This window comes from Mandrillus leucophaeus, unplaced genomic scaffold (genome assembly GCF_000951045.1).
Source record: "Mandrillus leucophaeus isolate KB7577 unplaced genomic scaffold, Mleu.le_1.0 Scaffold314, whole genome shotgun sequence".
In the NCBI taxonomy this organism is placed as follows: domain Eukaryota; kingdom Metazoa; phylum Chordata; class Mammalia; order Primates; family Cercopithecidae; genus Mandrillus; species Mandrillus leucophaeus.
Genome location: NW_012103299.1, coordinates 1,481,216 through 1,507,395, shown reverse-complemented (window position 1 = coordinate 1,507,395; position 26,180 = coordinate 1,481,216).

The following is a 26,180-nucleotide window of genomic DNA, read 5'->3' as shown; positions in this document are numbered from 1 at the left end:
TAAATAACATATGGGTCATCGAAAATATCATGAGAAATTGATTAATTGATTGATTGACTGATTGATAAAGTCTTACTCCATCAGGTTGGAGTGCAGTGGTACCATCATGGTTCACTACAACCTCAGCTTCCTGGGCTCCATTGATTCTTCTGCCTCAGCCTCCTGAGTAGCTGGGACTACAGGGGCACACCACCACACCTGGCTAATTTTTGTATTTTTTGTAGAGATGGGGTCTTGTCATGTTGCCCAGGCTGGTCTCAAGCTCCTGGGCTCAAGTGATATGCCCACTGTGGCCTCCCAAAATGCTGGGATTATAGGCATGAGCCACCATGCCTGGCTTTCATGAGAAATTTTAAAAATATTTTGAATGGAATGAAAATGAACATACAACTTATCAAACCTTGTGGAATACAGTAAAAGCAAGGCTTAGAAGAAAATTTACCATATTGAATACATACGCTAGAAAAGAAGACCTAAAATCAATGATGAAAACTTCCACCTTAAAAAACTTGAAAAAGAGCATATTAAATCCAAAGTAAGCAGAAGAAATAACAAAAATTATAGTAGAAATCAGTGAAATTAAAAACAGAAAATCAATAGAGAAAATCAAAATCAAAAGCTGGTTATGTGAAAAGATCAATGAAGGTTATAGACCTCTAGCCAGGCTAACTAAGAAAAAAGATAGAAGATACTTGCTAATATCAGAAATACAGGAGGGGACATTACTCCAGATTTCATGGACATTTAAAAGATAATAAAAGATATTATGAAAAACTATGCCAACAAATTTGATAACCTGGATGAAATGACCAATTCCTTGAAAGACACAATCTGCCACAACTTACATGAGCAAAAAAGGACAATCTGAATAGGACTATATCTGTTAATGAAATTGAATCAATCATTAATAACCTTGCAAAACAGAAAGCACCAAGTCCAGATGGGTTCACTGGTGAATTCTACCAAGCATTTAACGAATAAATTATATAAATTATCTACCATCTTTTTCAGAAGATAAAACTAGACAGAATACTTCCTAACTCTTTCACTCACTCTAGGTGGTCAGCATGACCTTAATACCAAAACCAGACAAAGACATTACAAGAAAACTACAGACTAGTATATCTCATGAACATAAATGTGAAAATCCTCAACAAAACATTGGCAAATTGAATAAAAAATGTATAAAAATTAAATTTATAGCACACCACCAAGTGGAATTTACCCTAGGTATTCAAGGCTGGTTCAACATTCAAAAAAATCAATTAATGTAATAAACCACATCAACAGGCTAAAGAGGAATATCACATGATCGTATCAATAGGTGCCGAAAAAGCATTTGACAAAATTCAACACCCATTCATGATAAAAACTTTCAAAAAACTAGGAATAGAAATTTACTGAACTTGATAAAGAGCATTTACAAAAAAACCTACAGCTAATATCATACTTAATGATGAGAAATTAGACACTTTTCTTCTAAGATGAGGAACAAGGCAAGAGTATCCCCTCTCCTTTTCAATATCATACTGGAAGTCCTATCTAATTCAATAAGACAAAAAAAGGAAATAAAAGGTATATGCACTGGGAAGGAAGAAATAAAATTATCTTAGTCCATAGATGATGTGATCATTTATACAGAAAATCCTCCCTCCCAAAATTGACAACAAAACTCTTGAAACTAATAAGCAATTATACCAAGGTTGCAAGATACAAAGTTAATATACAAAAGTCCATTTTTTTAATATTGAGCAAAAAACAAGTGGAATTTGAAATTTTAAAAATTACTATATGCATTAGCACCAAGAAAAATGAAATGCTTAGACATAAATCTAACAAAATATGTACAAGATCTATATGAGAAAAAATAGAAAACTCTGATGAAAGATATCAAAGAAGTAAATAAGGGGAAGGATATTCCAAGTTCATGGATAAAAAGACATAATATTGTCAAGATGTCAGTTCTCCCCAGTTTGATCTATAGATTCAATGCAATCCCAGTCAAAATCCCACAAATTATTTTGTGGATATTGACAAATTGATTCTCAAGTTTATATGGAGAGGCAAAAGACCCAGAATAGCCAACTCGATATTGAAAGAAAAGAACCCCATCAGAGGACTGACACTATTTGACTTTAAGACTTGTGATAAAGCTACAGAAATCAATATAGTGTGATATTGGTGAAAGATTAGGCAAATAGGTCAACGAAACAGGTTAGAGAGCCCAGAAATAGACCCACATAAATAGTGTCAACTGATATTTGACAAAGGAGCAAAGGCAATACACTGGCACAAAGATAGTCTTTTCCACAAATTGTGCTGGAACAACTGAACATCCACATGCTACAAAATGAATCTAGACATAAGTCTTACATCTCCCACAACAATTAATTCAAAGGATCATAGAAGTGAATATAAAACACAAAACTACAAAACTCCTAGAGGGTAATATAGGAGAAAAATCTAGGTGATTTTGGGTATGGCAATGACTTTTAGGTCCAACACCAAAAACATAATTCATTAGATAAATAATAAGTCAAACTGTATTAAAATTAAAAACTTCTACTCTCCAAAAAATAATGCCAAGAGAATGAGAAGACAAGCCACAGACTAGAAGAAAATATTTGCAAAACACATCTGATAAATGACTTATTCAAAATATACAAAGAACTCTTGAAGCCCAACAGTAAAAAATAAACAACCCAATTTAAAAATGGGCAAAAGGCCTGAACAGACATCTCAACAAAGATATATAGATAGCAAGTAAGCATATGAAAAGGTGTTCTACATCATGTCATTATAAAAATGCAAATTAAGACAATACTACTACCACTACATACCCAATAGAATGGTCAAAATGCAAAACACTGACAATACCAAATGCTGATGAGGATGTGGAGCAACAGGAATGCTCATTCATTACTGGTGGGAAAACAAAATGGTACAGTCATTTTCGGAAGACAATTTGGCAGTTTCCTCACAGAACTAAATATACTCTTACCATACAATTCAGCAGTCATACTTCTTGGTACCTCCTCAAATGAATTGAAAAGTTATGTCCACCCAAAACCTGCACATAGAAGTTTATGGTAGCTCCTATACATGGAAGTTTATGGTAGTTTTATTCATAATTGCTAAAACTAGGAAGCAACCAAGATGTCCTTTGGGAGGTGAATGGATATATAAACTGCTATATATCTAGACAGTGGGATACTTATTAAACACTAAAAAGAATTGAGCTATCAAGTCATTAAAAAACATGAAAGAAACTTAAATGTATATTACCAAGTAAAAAAAACCAATCTGAAAAGGCTATATATTATATGGCTCCAACTACATGACATTCTGGAAAAGACAAGGTTATGGAGTCCCTACAAAGATTAGTGACTGCCAAGGGCCTGTGTGGAGGGATGGACGAATAGCAGAGCACAAAGGATTTTTTTAAAGGCAGTTGAAACTACTATGTATACTACAATGGTGGATATATGTCATTTTACATTTGTCAAAACCTATAGAATGTACAACTTCAAGAGTGAATCCTAATATAAACTATGAACTTTGGGTGATAATGATGTGCTAATGTAGGTTATTAAATTGTAAAAAATACACCATGGTGGTATGGGATGTCACTAGGAGGGGAAATTTTGCATGAGTGAGAACAGGCAGTGTATAGAAATCTAGGAACCGGGACTAAATGAGAATCTCTATACTTTCTGCTCCATTTTTCTGTGAACCCAAAACTGCTCTAAAAGTAAAGTTCATTATTATTTTTTTTTTTAAAAAAGAAATGAAGTCCTGATACATGCTACAACATGAATGTACCTTGAAATGGTTTTGCTAAGTGAAAGAAGTCCATCATCAAAGTTCACATATTATATGATTCCATTCATATGATAGTCCAGAGTAGGGAAGTCTATGGAAACAAAAGGGAGTGGTGGAGAGTAAGGGGTAATAGCTAATGGGTACAAAGGTTTTTTTTGGTTTTTTTTTTTGTTTTTTTTTTTGAGGTGATTAAATGTAATAAAATTGGCTGTAGTGATGGTTGCACACAGAAATCTACTGAACTTTACACTTTAAGCGGGTGAATTTTATGGTATGTAACTGAAACTCAATTAAGTTGTTTTAAAAAGGTAAACATAACCTTAACACTAGCATAACACAAAGGAAATGAAAGAAGGAATGAACAGCAAACAAAGTGGTAAATATAAATGAACACCAATGGAGCCTTAAAAATATGTGTAGAATTAAAATACACAGCAACTATAATACAAAAGTTAGGCAGGGGACAAATGGTGTTAACATGTTCTAAAGTCTTTCTACTATTTGTGAGGAAGATAAAAATACAAATCAATTAGACACTGATAAGTCAAGGATGCATGGGTAAGCACTAAAAAGGTATATGACTTCCAAATTAGAAGAGAAAAAAATCCCAAAAAAGTCAATATATAAGAGAAAATGAAACAGTTATAGGCAGGAAAAAGAACTGTTAGCAATTATATTAAATGTGAATGGACGAAACTATTCTCTTAAAAGATTAACACTATCAGACCAGGGAAAATATAAAACCTAACTATATGCTATTTATAAGGGTCACATCTAAAACATAAGAATACAGAATGGTTAAAAATAAAAAGATAGAAAATGAAATACTATAGGAGTGCTGAGCAAGGGAAAACTGATGTAGCTGTGTTAAATTCCTATAAAATAGGCTTTAAGAACACACAAGTGTTCATAGCATAATTTGTAATACCCAAATATGAAATCATCCAAATATTCACTGAGAGTACAATGGATAAATTGTAGTATATTCATACAATGCAAATCAATGAACTACAACTACTCACAACCTCGATTCTTAAAAATATAATGTTGAGCAAAATGGAGTAAGGCACAAAAGAATACATATAGTATGAATCCATTTTTTAAAGCATTAAAAAAACAGGCAAAACTAACGATTTTATTTAGGGAGGAAGAACTAGGTGTTTATGAAGGCCCCATTCAGCCTGTCCACATTAAGGGTTCTTCCTGCAGAAATACAAGATTTGTGGCAGGCTCTATATCTGGATGGGCTCTGCCCATGGTAATGAAGGGCCAGGGTAAGGAGGGGAACTTTAAAGGCCAGGATGAGCCTAACAACCACATAAAAATTGAGGCTTCTTTGACCACTTATTGCTAAGGGCAGAGAAGGTCTCAAGGGAAGGGATGATAAGGGTGAAGCCAGAGAGGAGAGAACAGAGCCCTTCTTACCTTCCTGGCCTGTACTGTCTGGCCCCAAGGTGCCAGTACTTGGTGCCTTCTTGGGCCACCCTTTGGGCTGGTGTGGCCATATTTAGTATCATATGACTCTCATTCCCAGCTGACTCATCCACTGCAAGCTTGGGATCCTGGACTCCACAGCATGTAGAATTAAAGGTGCGTGGGCCAATTTACCTGCTAGTGCATTGAACAAGGGAGATCTCAATACCTGAATTGCAGGAGCAATTAGGATAATACAATCTCAGGCTATTTCTATAGTTAGGTTGGCTCAGAGTGGAGTTTCAGTAGGAACAGGATTTTCCAATAGTGGCTTCAGCTGAGTCCCCCAAAGCTGATCTTTTCCCTTATCTCCTGTGTCTGATTTTGGCTACATCTGCAGCTGGTTGGGGAGTGTGCCTAAGTGAGTGCTTCCACTCAGACCATCTGATGCTTCAAGTGGCAAAAGCAGAAACTGCTGGTGACATTTTATTTGACCTAGTGATTCTTACAGGGTGAAAGTGATGCATGGCTTCCCTCCCTCCTGCTCTCCTGCATCATCTCCTTTCTTCCTGCCCTCTCTTCTTTTTTAACTCTTGATTAGCATTAGGATCTTAGTTGCATATTTGCAACTGTTATTACAGAAATCAGTCTGGACTTACTTGTGCAAAAAAAAGGGTTTATTGCAAGGATCCTGGCTTGGCAGCTTGTAGAAGGACTGAGGGAAAGGCTGGTGGGTCAAGGACACACAGAGATGTCATCCTCAGATCTGTCCTGGCTGCCACTGGCCACTGGTCCATTGGACTTGCAACTCCATTCTGCTGCAGCCCAGTACTCAAGATCCCAGATGCCACCAACTTTGTGATAAAATAGCAAGGATTTCTGCTTCTCTCTGTCCCACATAAGTGTTTGTGTCCCAGATGGAGTCACTGGACAGGCTGGCTGAATTGCAGGGGCCAGGAAAACATATGTCTGGCCCATTCGGCTTCTGCAGAGAGAGGTGAGGCTCAATAGGACTTATACAGTGGCTGTTTCTTCAAACCCACGAAGGGGCTCTGATGTTGGGCACACAAAAAAGTGATAAGCACAGACTACAGTGTGGTACTTCCAGTGCTGGGCACTCAGGGTGAGAGGAGAGTCAGGCATAGCCCCTGCCACCAGATGGGATACCGATGCATGATACATTGCAACATGGAGATCAAAGGGCCACCAAGTTAGCACAAAGGACAAGGAATCCAGCCTCAGTTTCCCCATCTGTAAAATGAGAGTAGTAGTCATAGTGCTTGTCTCATATCGCTGTTGTGAGGAATAAAAATAGTGTATGTAAAGCACCTTCTATTGTATGGGCATGTGTTGGGCCCTGGACTAATGGCAGGTGTTGGCATTAAAGAGGTCGTTCAGCACAGCGGTTGGGAATGTTGTCATTCTCGCTTTGGGGCCCCATGGCCCTTCTTCAGATACAGAATAGTGGAGCAGTAAAGACCATCGGCTCTGGAGCCAGACTGAAACCCAGTTCTCACTCATACTAGTTAGGGGGCTTTGGCTGACATACTTTAAGTGGCCATGTCTCAGTTTCCCTATCTGTAACGTGGGAGTGGTCATGATATCTCACACAGTTGCTATGAGGATTACACAAGTAGCAGCTTTAAAAGGTCTCTGAGGCCGGGCACGGTGGCTCACGCCTGCAATCCCAGCACTTTGGGAGGCAGAGGCGGGTGGATCACAAGGTCAGAAGTTCAAGACCAGCCTGACCAATATGGTGAAACCCCATCTCTACTAAAAATGCAAAATTAGCTGGACCTGGTGGTGTATCCCTGTAGTCCCAGCTACTTGTGAGGCTGAGGCAGGAGAATCGCTTGAACCTGGGAAGTGGAGGTTGCAGTGAGCCGAGATTATACCACTGCACTCCAGCCTGGGCAACAGAACAAGACTCCTTTCCAAAAAAAAAAAAAAAAGTCTGTGAATAGTGCCTGGCATGTGGTTACAATCTTAAATAAATGTTAGTGATTTTTATTTTTCAGAGACCTATTATGGGCACAAAGCCCTGACAAACTCCAGACAGCCCTGTTTTGGATGCAGACAACAATCACACATGACAACTCAAGAGGAGTGAGGTATGGAGCTAGTGAAGGCTGAGCATGCTGTTCCGACTCTACGTCAGCAGCCTCAAGCCTCCGGGGCACAGCCCGTGTGTGCCTGCAACCCCGCTGGATGCTGCCAGCTTCCACCAAGGTCCTACTGATCCCTACCGGCCTGTTCCGCACCCAAGCCTGCCATCTTGGTTTGGCCTTATCACAATTTCCACAGCACACCTGTCTTGCTCAGCATTTTGAATTCCAACAAAGACCTGAGGGGTAATAGATTCAAGTGCCAGCTGGCCCTCTGCCATCTCGCTCAGTCCCGTTCCCCAGACAGCCCTGGGCTCTTTCCTTGTTGGTTGCAGGGCAGTGTGGTCTAATCTTTCTTTCCAAGTCTTTTCTTGGGAGCAGCCTTGCCATCTAGTCTGCCTTCCCCGTACTCTAGGACAGTGCTTCTCAATCAGGGATGATCTGGTATTCCAGGGGACATTTGGCAGTGTCCAGAAACTTTTTTTATTGTCACAATGGGGGCTGGAGTTAGGGAAGTGCCACTGGTATTTGCAGGTAGAAATTGGGGATGCTGCTAAATATCCTATACTATGCACAGGGCAGTCTCCTACGAGGAAGAATTTTCCAGTCCCAAGGCGAAGAAGCCCCATTCTAGGAACCGTACTGAATGAAATGGTCTATATCTTGTTACAGTACAAAAGTATAAAGAGGAAAGCAAAAATGTCCCCCAATCTTACTATCCAGAGACAACCAGTCTTCATTTTGGTATCATCCCTCCGATCTGCATATTTACATGTAGATTTATGGATGTGTATAATTTGACAGAAACATGCTCATGCTATATGTGCTGTTTTGCAACCCATTTTTTTTTTCACTCAGCAACATATGATGGGTGTCTTTCCACTGTAAACAAATGTAAATTTGCAACATCTTTTTTAGAAGGCTGCACGGCATTCCATAGTAGGGATGTAACACTTTATTTAGACAATCCCTTATTGATGGATATTTAGATCACTTCCAGTATTTTGCTCTTATAAACAACACTGTGATGAATATCCTTGTATATACATCCTAGTGCACTTGTCTGAGTAAATCCTTAAGATAAATTCTAAGAGTGGAATTGCTGGCCAAAGAATAACATGCCCTTTTTGGACTTTTGATACTTAAGGCAGAACTGCCACTTTAAGGCATATTAACTTACACGACTTCCAGCAGGGCACTGGAGTACCTATCTCTCTGCTCCTTCCTCCACACTGGATATTATAAATAGTCTTAATCTGCAAAAGCAATTGTTTAAAGCATTAGCAGAGAAGAGCCAGGAATGTTCAAAGCACAGTGTCTGCATTTCTCTTTGGCTGTTGAATCCTGGGATTTGAGGTATCCCTTCTGGAGCCTGATTTTATTTTCTCTCCCTGAGCCCCCCTCCCTTTGTGGACTCCTCAGCCAGGCCAGAGCAGAAAGAGGAATTTGGAGAACAGACCGGGGGCCCCACTTTTGGGCTACTGCTTCCTGGTCCTGTGGACCTCTCTGTGTGGCTGAGAACTCTCCTCTCTTCCTCAGTGGCTGCTCTGCTCCCTGGCAGTGAAGGAATCAGGGGTGTGTTCCCGCTGGGGCCTCCTCTACCTATGGCCTTAACCATCTCTATCTACGGGGCCATATCAATCTATGGCCTTAACTATAACCATCTCTGTCTATGGGGCCATCTCTATCCATGGCCTTAACCAACTCTATGGGGCCATCTCAAACTATGGCCTTAACCATCTCTATCTATGGGGCCATCTCCATCTATGGCCTTAACCCGAAGCCTCCCCTATTCTTTGTGCTCAGCGGGGCTGCTCCCTATTCCTGGTGAAGTCTTACATAATACTAGCTCATATGGACACAGCGGTTTCAAGCTTAGAGTGTGTGGGGTTTCTTTTGTTCCTGGTTTCCATGATTCCTCCGAAGAGCCACACGAAGTGGTTATAATTCTTGCCCTTAATTTTCTCAATGCAGTAACTGAAGCTCAGAGAGAGGAAATGCTTGACCTAATCCCACTGCAGGTGAGCAGTAGAGCAGGTGGGATTTGAACTTGCACCTTCTGTTTTAACACATACCCAGGATTTGTTTAAATGAGGTATGGTAAGACCCACAGCTGTCACGAAGGACGAAGTGTTTACACTCACACAGCTTCCAGCAGGGCGCCAGAGTACCTGTCTCTCCGCCCCTTCCTCCACACTGGATAGTATAAATTCTCTTAATCTGCAAAAGCAATTGTTTAAAGCATTCTAGGTCCCTAGAAACAGGAGACATCGCACGCCAGGCAAGGCCACATGGGGAAGAGCCAAGGTCCAGCAGGAGGTAGAAGGAATGAGGGAAGGGGTTGTCCAAAAGTCTTGATTGTGGTTTCCATGGGAAAAAATGGGTGAGACAGGTTAAGCAGGTTTAGGACTAGCCGGTTTGAATAATTTCAGTGGGCTCCAGGGTGTAGGGACTGCCTCTTGTAGTCTGATACTTGGCCCTGGATTGATTAGGGCAGGAGGATATGGGAAGAGGGGGCTTGATATGGGAAGAGTTTGATGGGTAGCTGGAAAAAAATCAAGCCCAGTTGGGCTAAATTGATTGATATGCATATGGAAGGGACACTTGCAAAGAAGGCACACTTGTTTGCTATCTCCAAAAACTGGCTAGCCCTGGGAAGGGCAGCCTCTCCCCACTCAGTGGGGCCACAGATGCCAGAGCATCACGCATACAGAAAATAAGAAAACACGCACCTCCCAACTCCGTGGTGCTGGGCTGAACCAATCTCGGCTCAGCCTGCGCACTTTTCTGCTCCCCATACCCATTCTGTGGGTCTGGGATAGCTTTCCTAGAGAGAAACCTTCTGTCCAAATGACCTCCACATATTGAGAGTCTCCTGGGGTGGAACGCTATCAGTGTACTATTTTGCTTCATGCTGGTAATGACCCTGGAAGGAAGCAGTCATTATTCCTGTTTTTCCGGTGAGTCCTGAAGAGGGGAAGTGGTTGGATCCAGGGCACGCAACTGAGTTGGACCAGGTGTCCTCACTCCGGGGCTTTCGCTCAAAGAGAAGGAGCTTGCAACGAATGCCTGTTTCACATAGAATAGGAAAGAGGGGAAGGTATTTAAGAAAGTTACCTTGCACATTTATCACAGCTGCTGATAGAGGAGCTGGTTTTAGCTGACGGAACTTCTTGCTGTTTGGCTTTGAGGCTCTCACCAACAAAAGCCTGTAGAGAGGCTGCTTGGTTTGTCCCCGGTCTTGTTCACACCTCCAGCCCTGTCTCCCTCAAGTCCATGCCTGATATCTTCCCTCTCCCCTAAACTTATCTGTCCAATGCTCTGCCATTTCAGGAGCTTGTGTCAGTAGGAGCCAACTGAGGTGAGGTTGTTTGCAGGGAACAGAAACCAAACTCAAATGGGATTATGCCAAAAACACGGACATTATTGGCTCCTCATAGCCAGTCTGAGGAAAGGTCGGGAATGCAGCTGGCCTTAGGGCCTCATGTGCCACTCGCTACTCCCAACTTTGCCTTTCTCTCTGGCTCTGGCTCCAGCTCTGGGCTCTGTGGCTTCACATCCTTCCAGGTCCATGGCCCAAGGGACAAGAAGAGTTTCTCCAGCAAATCTTGTGAGAAAAAAAAATCCCAGAGAAGACCTCTGATTGGCCCACTTTGGGTCACATGTCCTTCTCTGGACCAGTCAGTGGCCAGGGGAATGGAATGCTATGATTGGTCTAGACTGAATCACAGTGCTACCTTTATGGGGAGCAGGGCTAAGATTTGTTGCCAAGAGGAGAAGTTCCTGGGGGTATATTTTGGATAATTGAAGACAATATGCTTTTGACTGTCTTACCAAGTAACATATTCACACTTTCCTAAGGGACTTCTGAGGATAGAATGCCCTAATGCAAGGAAATGGAATGGTGGGAATTTCAGGCACTATGACAGGAATTTAATGGAAATATTTTTGGCTTGGGAGAAACTTGGCTTCTAAGCTTGAAAATGACTCCATCCTTTTTTTTTTTTTTTTTTTTTTGCCAGCAGTGCCCCACCAGCAAATTACCAGAGTGAAAACTAGTATGTATATACTGTATTTTAGAATGGTGTGGGAGTTTATGTTTCTGAAATTAGAATGCATCTTATAATTGAAGTGCATATTTAATGTGTTACCAGGCAATAGACTGTATTAGTTAAAAATGAGAGATCTTTCATTGGATGAATTTAGTTCAAATCTTGGTTCTACCAGTTCCAAGCTGTAGAAAAGTTAAATCAAATGACTTAACTCTGCAGCAACCTCCATTTTGTGTATGCAAAATGATGCTGGTAACAATATCTACCTCGCCTAGTTATTGTGAGGAGTAAATTAAAAAACAGTATGATTGAGCATAATGCCAGACACACAGAAAAGCCTCAGCAAATATTAGCTGTTGTGTTATGTATCTAATATTTGTAAACCTGCAAGCTAAAATTGTAAACCTATAAGCTAAACTCAAATCAATGGTTTAGAGTAAGGGTTCTTGATTGGAAGCTGCAGAAATGGACTTTTAAAGAGAAAGGGGACTTTTAGAAGGCATATCAGGGCTCATAGAATTGATGGGAGGCTGTAGACTCAGGCTTGATAAATGGGCAGAACAAAATAGATCTAGGAGGGGATAAAGAATCAGGAAACACAGTAACAGTCAGAATCAGAAACCACTCTAGATATCTCAAACAGTAGGTATTTACTACAGGGAATTCATTACAAAGATGTTGGAAGGGCTGACAAGCGAAAGAGAAGACTCACAAGGAAGAATAAGGCTGTTTCCTACAGGACAGGAAGCTGCCACCACTCCCTGGGCTGGCGCCTGAGAGCCCACATGCCCCACTGAGCTGCTGGAGGTGCCACTGTTCCTGCTGTTAAAACCTCCTTACTGTAACTGGGTTGGAATCCCAGGGCCATACTCCTGCAGATACAGCTGCAACTACATCGATGCTACTGGAAGTCCCCTGCAGTTATGCTCAGTTGTTTGCTGCTGCTGCTGAAAGCCATTGCCAGAAACCTGAAAGAAATGGCTTCTCCCTTCTTCTACCTTCCAACTGCCTGTGAATGTGTCCCATTGGCAGACCCTAATAAAAGGTCATTGCAAGGGAAACTGGGAGAGAAAGTTTGCAGATTCCCAACCCTGATGGTACAGAGGAGGTAGCACGGGGGAGTGAGGAGGTGAGAGGCATGGACACCACTTAGTTTTTGTCCTTATCAGGCATAGGGTGGCCGAGGCACTTTTGTCCTGACCATGGGTGTCCCTCTGGCACTTGGGACTTTGAATGCCAAGCTCTACATAGGAGCACTTCACACACCCTGGTCAACAGGGAGTGGTGAGAGGGAGAGTAGATCCCCATTTAGATTTGGGGGAGGCGTGGGGGCCCTGAATCTTCCAGGAGCATACACAGTGTCGGGGGGTTCCCAAACTGAGGTGGTGGGCAAGGTTCTGAGAAGCCTCCCAAAGGACAAATATTCAACTTGATGAAGCACCTCACAATCAACAGAGATTAAAACACTAGGGATGGTGCTGCCATCTTTACTAGAAGGACAAAGTAGTGACAAGACATTGGGTGAATGTCAAGAGGCAGGAGCTGGCTAGTGACCCCCTAGGAAAGTGGCGAGGGTTAGAACTGCCACTACACAAGTCCTTCAAACCTGCGTCTGGCTTCACTGTGTGTGCAGAGCGCTGAAGGAGGGGCCAGAGGAGCTGGGTCTGCTGATGGCCACTCCAGAGGCAGGCTCAGGGCAGGCCCATCGGCACCACAGCAGGAACCAATAGCAAGCCCTCGGCGGGCACCAGGCCAGTGCTTGCCACGTACTCCTCAGGTAATCCTCGTAGAACACGTCAAGCACACACTATTACCATCTCATTTTATAGAAGTGGAAACTGAGGCACAGAGCTGTGAGATAAGTTATCTAAAATCACACAACCATTAAGAGGAGAAGCCAGAAGTCACCTATAGAATCTGGAATCTGTTTGATTCCAGAGCCTGTTTACTGATTTTAGGGGTTGGGAAGGTTCAGTAACTCCTTTAGGGTTTTCTAAGCTATGGGTGGAGAAACGTGGACATCTTGGTGGGGGTGGGGAAATTCAGCCTACCGATCCTCAAAAATGCGTTTGAGTCCTTTATTCATTCAAGTAATAAGAAGTGAAACTGAAAATTTCAGATGAAGCTCCATGACACAATAAATATCAGAAACTAAATTACATGGCGAGATGAGTTCCCCTGGGCACTTATGAAATGATTCATCCAGCTCTGGTGACCTGACTCTTCAGCCCCTCACTCACATGGAGGCTGTAAAAAGGGAGGGAATGAAGCTTGAGAGAGGAGCTGGGGCCAGAAGCCCCACTCTATCCCAAGAGCACCTTTTCTTTTACTTCAGGTCAAGAGAGAGGAATTTCAACAGACCACTTGGAGGGCTTCACCCCTGTCCCTTGAAGTCAGGGGATACAGTAGTGGGCAGTGTCTGGCTCTCGCTTGGAAAATCTGCAAGTTAAGACTATCTTAGTGATTTCACTGACTGCCCTGACAGCAGACGTGAAGCGAGGTTGTGGGTGCATTGGGATTGGCCACCGTCTCGAGTTTCTTGGGGGAGGCATACATGGACATTTCCCATGGATTAGATGGGGGCCATAGGCCAAAGGGCTGGAAGGAGACCATCCGAGGTCTGTCCAAAAGGCCCCCTCCCCAGGAGAAGGTGAGCTCTTAGCAGTTGGAAGCTGGAGGGGGCAGCTGATTCCGAAAGGCTATCGATAGAGGAAGCCATGAGACTCAAGAGATGACATCACCCACATTGAGGGCCTAGCACTGGGGGGGGTCTCTGAAGAACTCACAAAAGCACTCACACGAGTCAGCTTTAAGCTTGCGAGCAGAGGACAGTGTCAGGCAGTCCGCATCAAGTGGAACCTCTCCTGCCCCCGTTTACCTCCCCTCCCTTCTCCCTGCCATCCCCATCCTAGTGCAGAACAGTCACAGCAGCTGGCGAGGGAGATGGGGGTGAGCGGGAAGGAAGAAACGGGCCTACCTTACCCTCTTCACAGAAGCCAGGCAGTGTTCCTGCAGCGGGAGGCGGCTTTCAGCCAAGCATCCTGTAAGCATTTCCAGGGCACCTGGTTGACACCAGGCCCAGCTTGGGCGTGAAGTAGGGTCATGGGTGAAAGTGAAACGAAGCTGTAACTCCAGCAGAGCCCCTGCCATCTAGAAGCTCCCATTCTAGCCTAAGAGGCTGGCATAGACAAGGCACTTACAGAATGGTGGGATGCACAATAACAAAGGCTCATATTCACTGAGTACGTACTCTATGTGTCGGCACTTTGCCTGAATGCTAACTCAATCCTCCTAACAACCTCTAGATCAATAGTGCTGTGCCCGTTTTACAAAAGAAAACCTTGGAGCTCAAAGAGGTTATGTGGATTTGAACTCAGTGCTGGCTGACTCCAAATGTGTGGTTTTTTTGTTTTGTTTTGTTTTGTTTTTTTGAGGCAGTCTCACTCTTTTGCCCAGGCTGGAGTACAGTGGTGTAACCTCTGCCTCCCCGGGTTCAAGCAATTCTCTTTCCTCAGCCTCCCAAGTAGCTGGGATTATAGGTGCCCACCACCACCCCTAGCTAGTTTTTTGTATTTTTAGTAGAGACAGGGTTTTGCCATGTTGGCCAGGCTGGTCTCAAACTCCTGACGTCAGGTGATCCACCCACCTTGGCCTCCCAAAGCGCTGGGATTACAGGCGTGAGCCACTGTGCCCGGTGCAAATGGCACGTTTTTAACCACTCTGCTATAACAGTGCACAGAGGAGGCACCCAGGGTGGGTGGGGTGTGGAAGAATGGGGTTTGGGAGGATGTGCTGATAACAGAGAGAAGTGCATTCCAGAAAATTGAATCAGCATTTTCAAACGCTGTGTAATTGTGTGGGTGCAAGACACTGTTTGTGTAGCTGCTAATTAGCATTGATTGAGCACTTACTGCATTTCAGGTACTTTTCTTGCATTTAATCCTCACAGCTTGCTGTGTATTCTCACCGACATTTTTTATAAAGGAGGGATCTTAGGCTCGGGGAGTTGTAGCCCAGAGACCCACAGACAGTAGAGGAGAGAAACCAGAACTAGCAGTCAGGTCTGTCTCAGACTAGCCGTGTTCTCTCCACTACACCAGCCATGTGGCTGGAAATTAGCATCAATAGGAAAGGACGGGGATAGCTGACTTTTGAGGGGAGTTCTGGCTGACCCATTCAACCCCTTTTTTGGAACTAGCCCCGTAATTTGTTTTTAGGAAACCATAGCTCCCCAATCGTCCATCCTCTTGCTTTGAGGGGGACCCACCCTACTCTCTGCCAGTCAATATACTGACTGCCCCTGGCCACACGACTGATTGGGTCAGAGATGGGCACGTGACCCCAGCTGGTCCAATCACAGGGAGTTCTGGGGCTTGAAAAGGTGCTTCTGGGCGGAGGATTTCTTCCTGCCTGCCCTGGGGGGGCTGGGCGTGAGGTTCTCTCTTTCTTCTTCTTTTTAGCTTGCAAGCATTTATTTTATTCTATTCACACTGTACTGTTGTTATACAACCTGCAAACAGTACAAAAGACTAATCCATGTTTCAATGCCAGGTCAGAGCCAAGTTGCAACAAAGGAAGACAGCACGGACAGATACAAGAAGAGCTTAGGTGTCCCGTACAAGCCACAAGCCTCACTGTCACGTGAAGTATTTAAAGCTGTAAATATCACCACAGGAAAATCTCTGGTCTTTGCAGGAACCACGCAGAGGTAGGGGTGGGAGGAGGCCTAGGCTACAGCTCAACTGGTGTGCAGAGTGGGGGAGGGGGGCCCATGAGTGGGGGCAGAATCCTGGGTCCTAACGTGGGCATCTGGTGGGCAGCAGGGTCCCTGACCGAACCCGGCAGGCAGAGCCACTGTGGGGGGATCACGTGTTCTCTTTAAGCCGACAGACCATGCTATAAATGAAACTAGACAGAGTCAGGGACTACTTGTACTTTCTCTAATAACCGCCCACCAGACTCACAGACAGAGTGTCCCAGGTGGGTCATCAGGCAACTGCACTTCATGTCACAGTAATAAACAGGAGGCTGATATTACAGTGAAAAATTCAGCGTGGACGTTTCTGTGGGATGGCACAGTGCTTATCACTCGGAATAATGAGGCATTCCTTTCAGTATCTCGAAATGCCAAGTCCTTTCCAGCCTGGGGCTTTGGCACACCCAATTTTTGCCTGGACTGTTTGTTCTTGCCCCATATCTTCCCCCAGATCCCCTTATCCAGATCCCCCATGAATGTTGCTTTTCCCTGGAGCCTCCCTGGACCCCTGAGGCTGGGCTGGCAGCCCCTGCCCCTCGGCTTCCATTGTTCCTGGCTACCAAGCAGAGGTCAGCCTGCCTTGTAGCCAGGCTGTGAGCTTTCCAAGAGTAGGGACACCTTCCCTCGTGGTCTCTCCTCTGTCTTCGGTGCCTAGCCTAAGTGCCTGACACATGCTTGTTGCCTGATTACATAAACACAGGGCAGGAATTGTGGCTGATTCATCACTGGGTGGGCATCACCCAGGGCTGGCTTCATGGGCTTGTGACCAGTGCCATCACATAAGGCCCTAGAAAGATGGGGCCTTGGTCACCACGTGTGATGTCACCATCATTGTCTTGAAATTTTTAATAATTTTTTTGAATTTGTGTTTTGTAAGTGAAGTCTGATGGGACCCCTGAGCATGCTTTAGGGACTTGGAGCCTCAGCTCTAGCACAGTCCTGCCTTCCATCACCTCCCCAGGGTGGGTCAGATACCCATCCCTCCACCTCCACCCGCCTGCCCCTGCCCTATGACTGCGGCTGTCCTCCACTCAGCAGGCACACAGAGGATTAGGGGCAGGCATGCACACTTGGTGGCATCTTTCAGTGGGGCATGGCCCGGGGTTAAGCACCACAGTGCATCTGGTGAGTGGCCAGCTGGAGGCTGTGTCTCAACAAGGTCCAGCCTTTGGCCCACCCCGATCCAGGTCCCCAGGGCATGTTGGCCTGGAGCATTAAAGATTCCCAAGGATCCCTGTCTGCGGTGGGTTGGAGAATAGGCTGTGGGAACAGGCAGGCTTGGCTCAGCTTCCCCAGACCCCGCCCTAGCCAGGGCAGGTCTTGTCAGTCCAGTCACTGGCTGAGGGTGAACCCAGCTGCCCTCAGACTCAAACAAGCCTGTGTGTCCCATGCGGCAGGGTAAGGCCCCAGGCACTTGTGAACTTCTGTCCTCTCCCCGCTAGTATCCCCCATACCAGAGAGAGTATCCCTGTACCCAGGAATGCTCCAGCAGCTGGCTCTGTGTCAGGTGTGTTTGTGTGTGTGTGTGTGTGTGTGGGTGTATGTATGGGTGTGTGTGTGTGTGTGTTCCGCTTCTCCTTTCAGCCTTCTTGTGTCTGGCTCGTTTGTCTCTTGTGGCCACTTAAGGCACCCCCATAGGGTTGAGCCACATAATACAAACTGTTAATTTCAGTGATTTTGATAAGGCATTAAATGCTTGCTCTTTTGCATTTAAAGGAATTTCACAATATAAAGTTGAACAATAAATTCATGCCAGTAACAAAAAATTTTATTCTTTTCTTTACTTAGAACATCAAATAGCAAATGAATAGCATCATAAGAAGTCAAGAGAAAGACCATGGAAGAAAGAAGAACCTTTAACAGCGCTTTTTTCATGATCTTTGAACAAGGAGCTCTAAATTGTCATTTTGCACTGGCCCTGTCCCAGCTCATGTTTGTTGAGCGAAATAATAAATAAATAAATGCATACATGCATATTTATTAAAACGTGGAACACACTGATTATCTTCCATTTCCTAACAACACTGTGTGTAATCAGGATTGCAGGCATGTTATGAAATACCAGAAGAGTTGAATATTAAAATTACTCTGGAATCATATATGCTTATTGTTGGGGTTATTTGTCACATCTCCAAAGTCATCACAGTTTTCTCAGCATCAATGTCCTCATCTCACCCCAGTCCTAGTTCTAGTCTTAGTGAAATAGATTGTATCAGACTAATCCTCTGACAGACAACAATGGTCAACTGTGGATGAAATTTTAAAACAACTATTTAAAGATGCCAGAGAGCAAACAAAAGCAGACAAGTTAGAGGGACTTCAACCCATGAAATCAATAAACATACTGACTGAGACTCATGCACACACACATTACAGAGGGACCGAAGCTCTACAGGAGGAGGACCCTTGTCCATTTTGTTGATGGCGCATAGTAGATGCTCAATAAATTTTTGTTGTCCAATGAATGTTTTGTTTGGCTGACCACATTTGTTGTTTTGTCAGTTTTACTGAAAGATGATTTATGTAAAATAAAATTCACACTTTTTAATTGTACCATTTTATGAGTTTCACAAATGTTTACAGTTGTGTCTGCCACTATGATCAAGATGTAGGGTATTTCCATCACCATAGAAAGTTCCTTTACGGCCCTTTGCAGTTTATCCTTTCCCAGACCCAGCACCTGGCAATCGCTGACCTGATTTCTATAGCTTTGCCTTTTCCAGAAAGTTGAATAAATGGAATCACACTAAATGTAGCCTTTTGTGTCTGGCTTCTTTCTTTCTTTTCTTTTTTTAAAGTTATTATTTTTTGAGATAGAGTCTCGCCCTGTCACCCGGGCTGGAGTGCAGTGGTGTGATCTCGGCTCACTGCAACCTCCGCCTCATGAGTTCAAGCAATTCTCGTGCTTCAGCCACCTCAGTAGCTGGGATTACAGGCGTGCGCCACCACACCTGGCTAATATTTGTACTTTTAGTAGAGATGAGTTTTCTCCGTGTTGCCCAGGTGGGTCTCAAACCCCTGGCCTCAAGTGATCCACCCGCCTTGGCCTCCTAAAGTGCTGGGATTTCAGGCATGAGCCACTGTGCCTGGCCTGTGCCTGGCTTCTTTCTTTCACTTGTATAACACCTTTGAGATCCATCCATGTCATTTGTGTGTATTAATACATTATTTCTATCATGGCTGAGCAGCATTCCATTGTGTGGCTGTATCTCAAATTGTGGATTTTTGGGTTGTTTCTAGTTTCAGCAATGATGGATTAGGCTGCTATATTTGCCTGTGGGTCTTTGTGTGGATAGATTTTATTTTCCAGAAGTGGCATTGCTGGTTCATATGGGTAAGTGGATACTTAACTTGGTAAGACACTGCCAAACTGCTTTCAAAACGGCTGTACCAGCCATGTAATGAGAGTTCCAGTTGCTCCACATCCTTACCAACACTTAGCATTGTCAGCATTTAAAGAATTTTTTAGCCATTCTAATAGTATGTAGTGTTATCTCATTGTGGTTTTAATGTGCATTTACCTAATGACTAATGATGTCAAGCATTTTTTAATGTCCTTATTCACATCTCTTTTTTGATGAAGTATGTGTTCAACTCTTTTGCCCATTTTAAAAATTTGATTGTTTATTTTCTTATTACTGAACTGTGAGAGTACTTTATATATTTGGGATACAAGTCTTTTATCAAATCTGTATTTTGCAAATATTTTCTCCAGCCTGTGACTTGTCTTTTCATTCCCTTAATAATGTGTTTTGTTGGCTGGGCGCGGTGGCTCACACCTGGAATCCCAGCACTTTGGGAGGCCGAGGTGGGCAGATCACGAAGTCAGGAGATCGAGACCATCCTGGCCAACATGGTGAAACCTCGTCTCTACTAAAAATATAAAAATTAGCCAGGCTTGGTGGCGGGCGCCTGTAGTCCCAGCTACTCATGAGGCTGAGGCAGGAGAATCGCTTGAACCTGGGAGTCAGAGGTTGCAGTGAGCCAAGATCGCCACTGCACTCCAGCCTGCCAACAGAGCGAGACTCAGTCTCAAAAATAAATAAATAAATAAATAAATAAATAAATAAATAAATAAATAATGTGTTTTGTTTTGTTTTGTTTTTTTGAGACCTGGTTTCACTCCATTGCCCAGGCTGGAGTGCAGTGGAGCAATCGGCTCACTGCAGCCTTGACTTCCTGGGCTCCTGCAACCCTCCCACCTCAGCCTCCTGAGTAGTTGGAACTAAGGCACTTGCCACCACACCCTGCTACATTTTTGTAGAAAAGGGGTTTCACCAGGTTGCCCACGCGGGTCTCGAACTCCTGGGCTCAAGTGGTTCATCAGCCTTGGCCTCCCAGAGTGCTGGGATTACAGGCACCTTAATAACATCTTTTGAAAAGCAAAATTTTAAAATTTGATGAAGTCCTATTTATCAATTTTTTTTCTTTTCTAGTTTGTGCTTTTTGTGCCCTAGGAAATCTTTGCCTAACCCAAAGTCACAAAGAATGTTCTCCTGTGTTTTCTTCAAGAAGTTTTAAAGTTTTAGGTTTTATATATTTAGGTCTATGGTTAATTTCAAGTGTTTTTTAATATATAGTATGAGATAGGGGTTGAGGTACTTTTTTTTTTTTTTTTTTTTTTTGCATTTGTATGTGTAGCTGTTTCAACACCATTTGCTGAAAAGACTGTTCTTTCTCCATTGAATTGCCTTTGGAACTTTGTCAAAAATCAATTGGTCAACTGGGCGTGGTGGCTCACATCTGTAATCTCAGCACTTTGGGAGGTGGATCATCTGAGGTCAGGAGTTCGAGACCAGCCTGGCCAACATGGTGAAACCCCGTCTCTACTAAAAATACAAAAATTAGCCAGGTGTGGTGGCACTTGCCAGATACTCAGGAGGCTGAGGTAGGAGAATTTCTTGAACCTGGGAGGCGGAGGTTGCAGTGAGCCAAGATCGTGCCACTGCACGCACTCCAGCCTGGGTGACAGAGCTAGACTCCATCTCGAAAAACAAAACAAAACAAAACAAAAAACAAAAAAACATAATTGGCCATATATCTGTGGATCTGCTTCTACAGATTCTAATCTGTTCCATTGATCTGTGGGTCTACCCTTTTGCTAGTCCCACATTATCTTGATTACTGCAGCCTTATAAGAAGTCCTAAAATCAAGTAACACAGTCCTCCAGTTTGTTCTTCTTTTTCAAAATTGTTTTGGCTATTCTAGTTCCTTGGCCTTTTTATATGAATCTTAATTTATCAATTTCTAGGCTGATTTGGATTTTAAATGCTATTGCATTGAATTTTTGGATCAATTCAAGGAGAACTGACATCTCAAGTATATTGAGTCTTCCAATCCATGAACACAGTGTACTTTTCTGTTTAGGTTTTCTTTGATATCTCTCAGTGATTTATAGTTTGATAGTTTTCAGTATGCAGCTCTTGCACATATTTTACTAGATTTATCTCTAAGTATTTCATGTGTTTTTGATACTTTGTAAATTGCGCTTTAAACATTTTTTAAGTTCCAATCGTTCATTTTTGGAGTATAGAAGTTAAATCGATTTTTATGTATTGACTTTGTATGCTGTGACCTTGCTAAATTCATCTGTTAGTTCAAGTTGCTTTTTCATGGATACTTTGGAATTTTCCAAGAGCAACTGTGGCACTGCACATCAGGATGTCGAACCCTTATACTTCTGTATATCCTTATATTTGCAGGACTGTCCTCATAAAGTGTAACTGTGGAGAGCACGGCTTTGCAGTCAGACGTGGTTGGATTCTGGTCCTTCCATTTCCCAGCTGTGTGACTGTGGCCTAGTTATTTGGCCTCTCTGAGCCTCCATCCCATCACTTGTAAAATGGGGGAAAAAATCGCCCCCCTCTGAGATTATCATTAGAGAATCGTTAGTTTCCAGAAGTGGGATTGTAGGTTAGCAGGCAGTCACAATTTTAAGGCTCTTGGTATCTACTGCCAAATGTTTGAATTGAAGTGCAACTCTTCGCCAAGCCCAGCAACACTGCCACTGCTGTAGTCTGAAGTTTTGTGTCCCCCAAAACTCATATGTTGAAATCATAACCCCCTAAGATGATGGTATTTGGAGGTGGGGCCTTTGGGAGGTGATTAGATGATGAAGGTGGAGCCCTCGTGAATAAGCTTAGTGTCCGTATAAAAGAAGCCCCAGAGAGCTCCCTTGCCCTTTCTGCCATGTGACGACACAGGGAAAAGACAGCCATCCACGAACCAGGAACCCTCATAGAACACTGAATCTCATAAAACACAAACCTTCAGACTATAGCCGTGGCAGTGTTGCTTGGGTTGGTGAAGAGTTGCACTCCAATTCAAGCATTTTGGCAATAGATACCAAGGATCTTAAATTGTGACTGCCTGCTCACCTGCAATCCACTCTGAACACTAATGATTCTCTAATGATAATCTTAGAGAGGGGTGATTTTTTCCCATTTTACAATGGGATGGAGGCTCAGAGAGGCTGAATAACTAGGCCACAGTCACACGGCTGGGAAATGGAAGGACCAGAATCCAATTCACCTTGATTTTGGACTTCCCAGCCTCCACAACTGAGAGAAATAATTTTCTTTTGTTTATAAACCACCCAGTCTATGATATTTTGTTACAGCAGCCCAAATGGACTAAGACAGACATTTATAATTATGTGTGCTTTAAAAGATTTGGAGAATAATGTATACATATACAAAACATCATGTTGTACACCATAAGTATATACATGTTTTTAATTGTCAACTTAAAAATTAATTAACCAATTACTTTTAAAAAGAGAGAAAGACTTGGAGAGACAGTCTTACCCTGTTTGCTCGTAATTGTCAGCCAATTGATCTTCTTATATTTCCTGTCTGTTGTTTCTGGCCCATAGATGGCCATCACTGTTGGTTTACATATCTTATTCTTTGATGTTTGAAGTGTTTTCCTTTTCAAACTGGAAACCTGATAACCACAAGAGCAAAAAGAATTGACCTTCAGGGAGCACTTCCTCTGCGCCAGGCTGTGTTTCTCAGGTATTAACAAATCCCCATGACAACCCTATGGAGTCTCTTTTCACCTCTATTTTGCAGGGGAGAAACTTGAGGTGAGAAGTCACTTGCTCCAGAGCACAGCTAGAAAGCAGCAGAGTTGGGATTTTTGCCCGCTCCCCGCCCACCCCCTCATTCGGTAAACCTAGATCTGAGCAAACTGGCCAGGGCTGAGACCCATTCCTGTCCTCATGAGCTGGGTACCCGTGAGCTAAGCGCTCAGTCCCTCTGACCCAGCTAGCCCTCTGCTCACAAAATTGTGATGAGTCTTCTGTGTCAGGCTCTCTGGTAAGTTCTAAGCCTCAGTTTCCTCATCTATAAAATGGGCCAAATGATTACGTCTATGGCACCTGCCTATTGTGAAGACGGGATAAGATGCTGGGGCCACGAAGGCTTGTTGATGAGCTTATGAAGGTTGGAATCTCGGAAGTTCCTGGCCATGAGTGGGGACCTTTGAGGCATGATCAGGCTCCTTGACCTTGGTCTGTGCCTGACTTGTCTCTCCACCATCTCTTAGTATAAAAATGCCAACTCTGTTCTTTCCAATTCTCACCTTGGGCGGGGGAGAAAAGAAAAGGAGTCCAAGGTTCTCTTCCTTGTCCTGAACTGGGAGGGCAGGAGGGTTACCTCAAGCAAGAGGCTGCAGTCAGGAGAACCAGGTTCTCATCCTTGCCCCACCCTTCAAAATCTGCCTGGTTTTAATCAAGTGACTGCCTTTCTCTGAACTTCCCGTTTCCTCTGCCGCAAACTGGGGAAGATTCTTCTGTCCCCCGCACCAGGGCTGAGTGAGTTAAATGAGATAATGAGTGGGAACACTCATTGTAAACTACAGGCTAAATGCGTTTTTATCATGGGTCTGCTTTGTGTCTCAGAGGCTACGTGTGGTCGGAAGACGACGGGGCTCTCGGCTGGTTTGGCTCTGGGCTCTGTTACTTATCAGCTGGGAGCGTGGCTTTCACCTCCCACAGAGCGGGGATAATACTGGGGTAGTCTGCCTGTGCGGCTCTCCGCCTCCTGTGTACCTGGTAGGATTACACGTGCTGGCCTCCCTGCGATTGAGTGGGGCCATATGACTAGCTGTGGCCGATGAGCTGTGAGCAAAAGTGCCATGTGTCACTTCCAGGGGGAACATTTAACTGCTTGAAATGAATCTTCTCTTTGTGTGTCCTGGTAAATCTGCACATAAATGGGGCCTCAATCTGGACCTTTGAGTGAAGCCCCTTAGGTAAAATATGTATCATCAGCAAAAGAGTAAATAAGCAAACGAACGCAAGCTTTAAAATTTGAAGCTGTTAAAATTGCGGAGGGTTATGGGTAATGATAGCATAGCTGTGCCTATCCTGGCTGAAACAATCTCTCCTTCCCGAGGTGGCTGTGAAACTTCAGTGTGAGGATACATGTGACACTCTTGGTTAAGAACCTGACAGGTAGTAAGCGCCCGTTGAATGGGAACGGTAATTATTACTGTGGTAAGAATACAGCAAGAAATGGTTGGATTCCAATCCCTGCTTTGCTCTTAGCCCTCTGGGTGACCTTGGACCGAGAACTTAACTCTACACAATCTGGGGCTCAGTGGGGGGATCACAGGAGCTGAGCTGACAGCCAGCGTTGCCTTGTAGTTTTAGGGCGCTGGGGCCAGACTGCCTGGCTTCAAATCCTGCTATGACCATTCATTAGCTGCTGTATGACCTTGGGCAAGTCACTTAATCTCTTTGTACCTCAGTTTCCTCATCTATGAAATGGTGATAATAGAAGTACCTACTTTAAAGGGCTATGGGGGGAATTAAATAGGCTAATGAATGCAAAATGCTCAAAAGATTTCCTGACACATGGAAGCACTCCAGAAATTTGAGATCTTATTTATTGTTGTCCATTGGACAATATAGAACTGTGTTTGGGAGCCCTGGCTGGATCCCAAACCTGTGTTTCATCAACTGTGTGATCTTGGGACCGTCATATTACTTCTCTGAGTCTCGCTTTCCTCATTCATAGAACAAGGGTAGTAATACCTACTCATAGCTATTTTGTGCGGGTTAAGTGAGATAATGTATGGCACTGGTAATGTATGCAGTGCCTGGTCCTGCGAGAGCTCAGTTGGTACCAACTGTGATGATTAACACAGGAATGAACACCCAGCACCAAGTAGGTACCTGGTCAATATTTGTCCCTCCACCATCCCTCATCTCGGACCTTCTCTCCAAGGGAAAAACAAGGCTCACCCAGGCAAAGCAACAGCCTCCTGACTCAGGTGTGCTGGTGACCATGCTGGGGCAGAGCTCCATTCTTTGCACCCCCACATCCCCCACCCCAGCTGGAGAGGTCACCATCCTGCTGGCGCTCCGGCAGGCCGCTGCTGCCCACCTGTGCTTTGCAGTGGGATGGTGAGTGGCAGCTGGACTCCGAGGGCCAGGTGGCAGAGGGGCGGGTCTCTCCCCTGGGCATTGCGGCCACTCTAGTTACCCTCTTGGATTTCCTCACTCTCCAGGCTGCACGCTGGGTGGGTCTTTGGGGGCTGGTGAAGTGTTCAGCGTCTTCCCCGCACCTTGCTGTTTCTGAGCCCCGGGGTGCTGCCGGAGCTGGGCCCTTTACCAGGGCCACCATGCAGCGAGCAGGTCCCCAGAGAACCTCTCCCCACAGGCTATGTGGGGGTTGTGAGACCCTGTCCCTGCGGAGTGAGCTGAAAGCCGGGAACTGCCAGCGGCTGCAAGGTAGGGAAAGCCTCCCAGGCCCAGCAGACAGCTGTCCCCAACATACATGCCTGGGTGCTCCCATCTTGGGGGGAGATTTGGGGGGAACGAGAGGGACCACTTGTTTCTCTCAACTTACCCAAAAATGCACATGGATTGAACCCTGACTCGGACCTGGCCTGATACTGAAGCTTGAGCCCAGCTCAGAGCACAGCTACAAACCCAGGGTCCTCACAAACCCAGGGTCCCTGCAAACTCAGGGTGGGGGAATGAGGGATGGTGAGGAGGAAGGGCTGTTGGAACCTTCAAAATC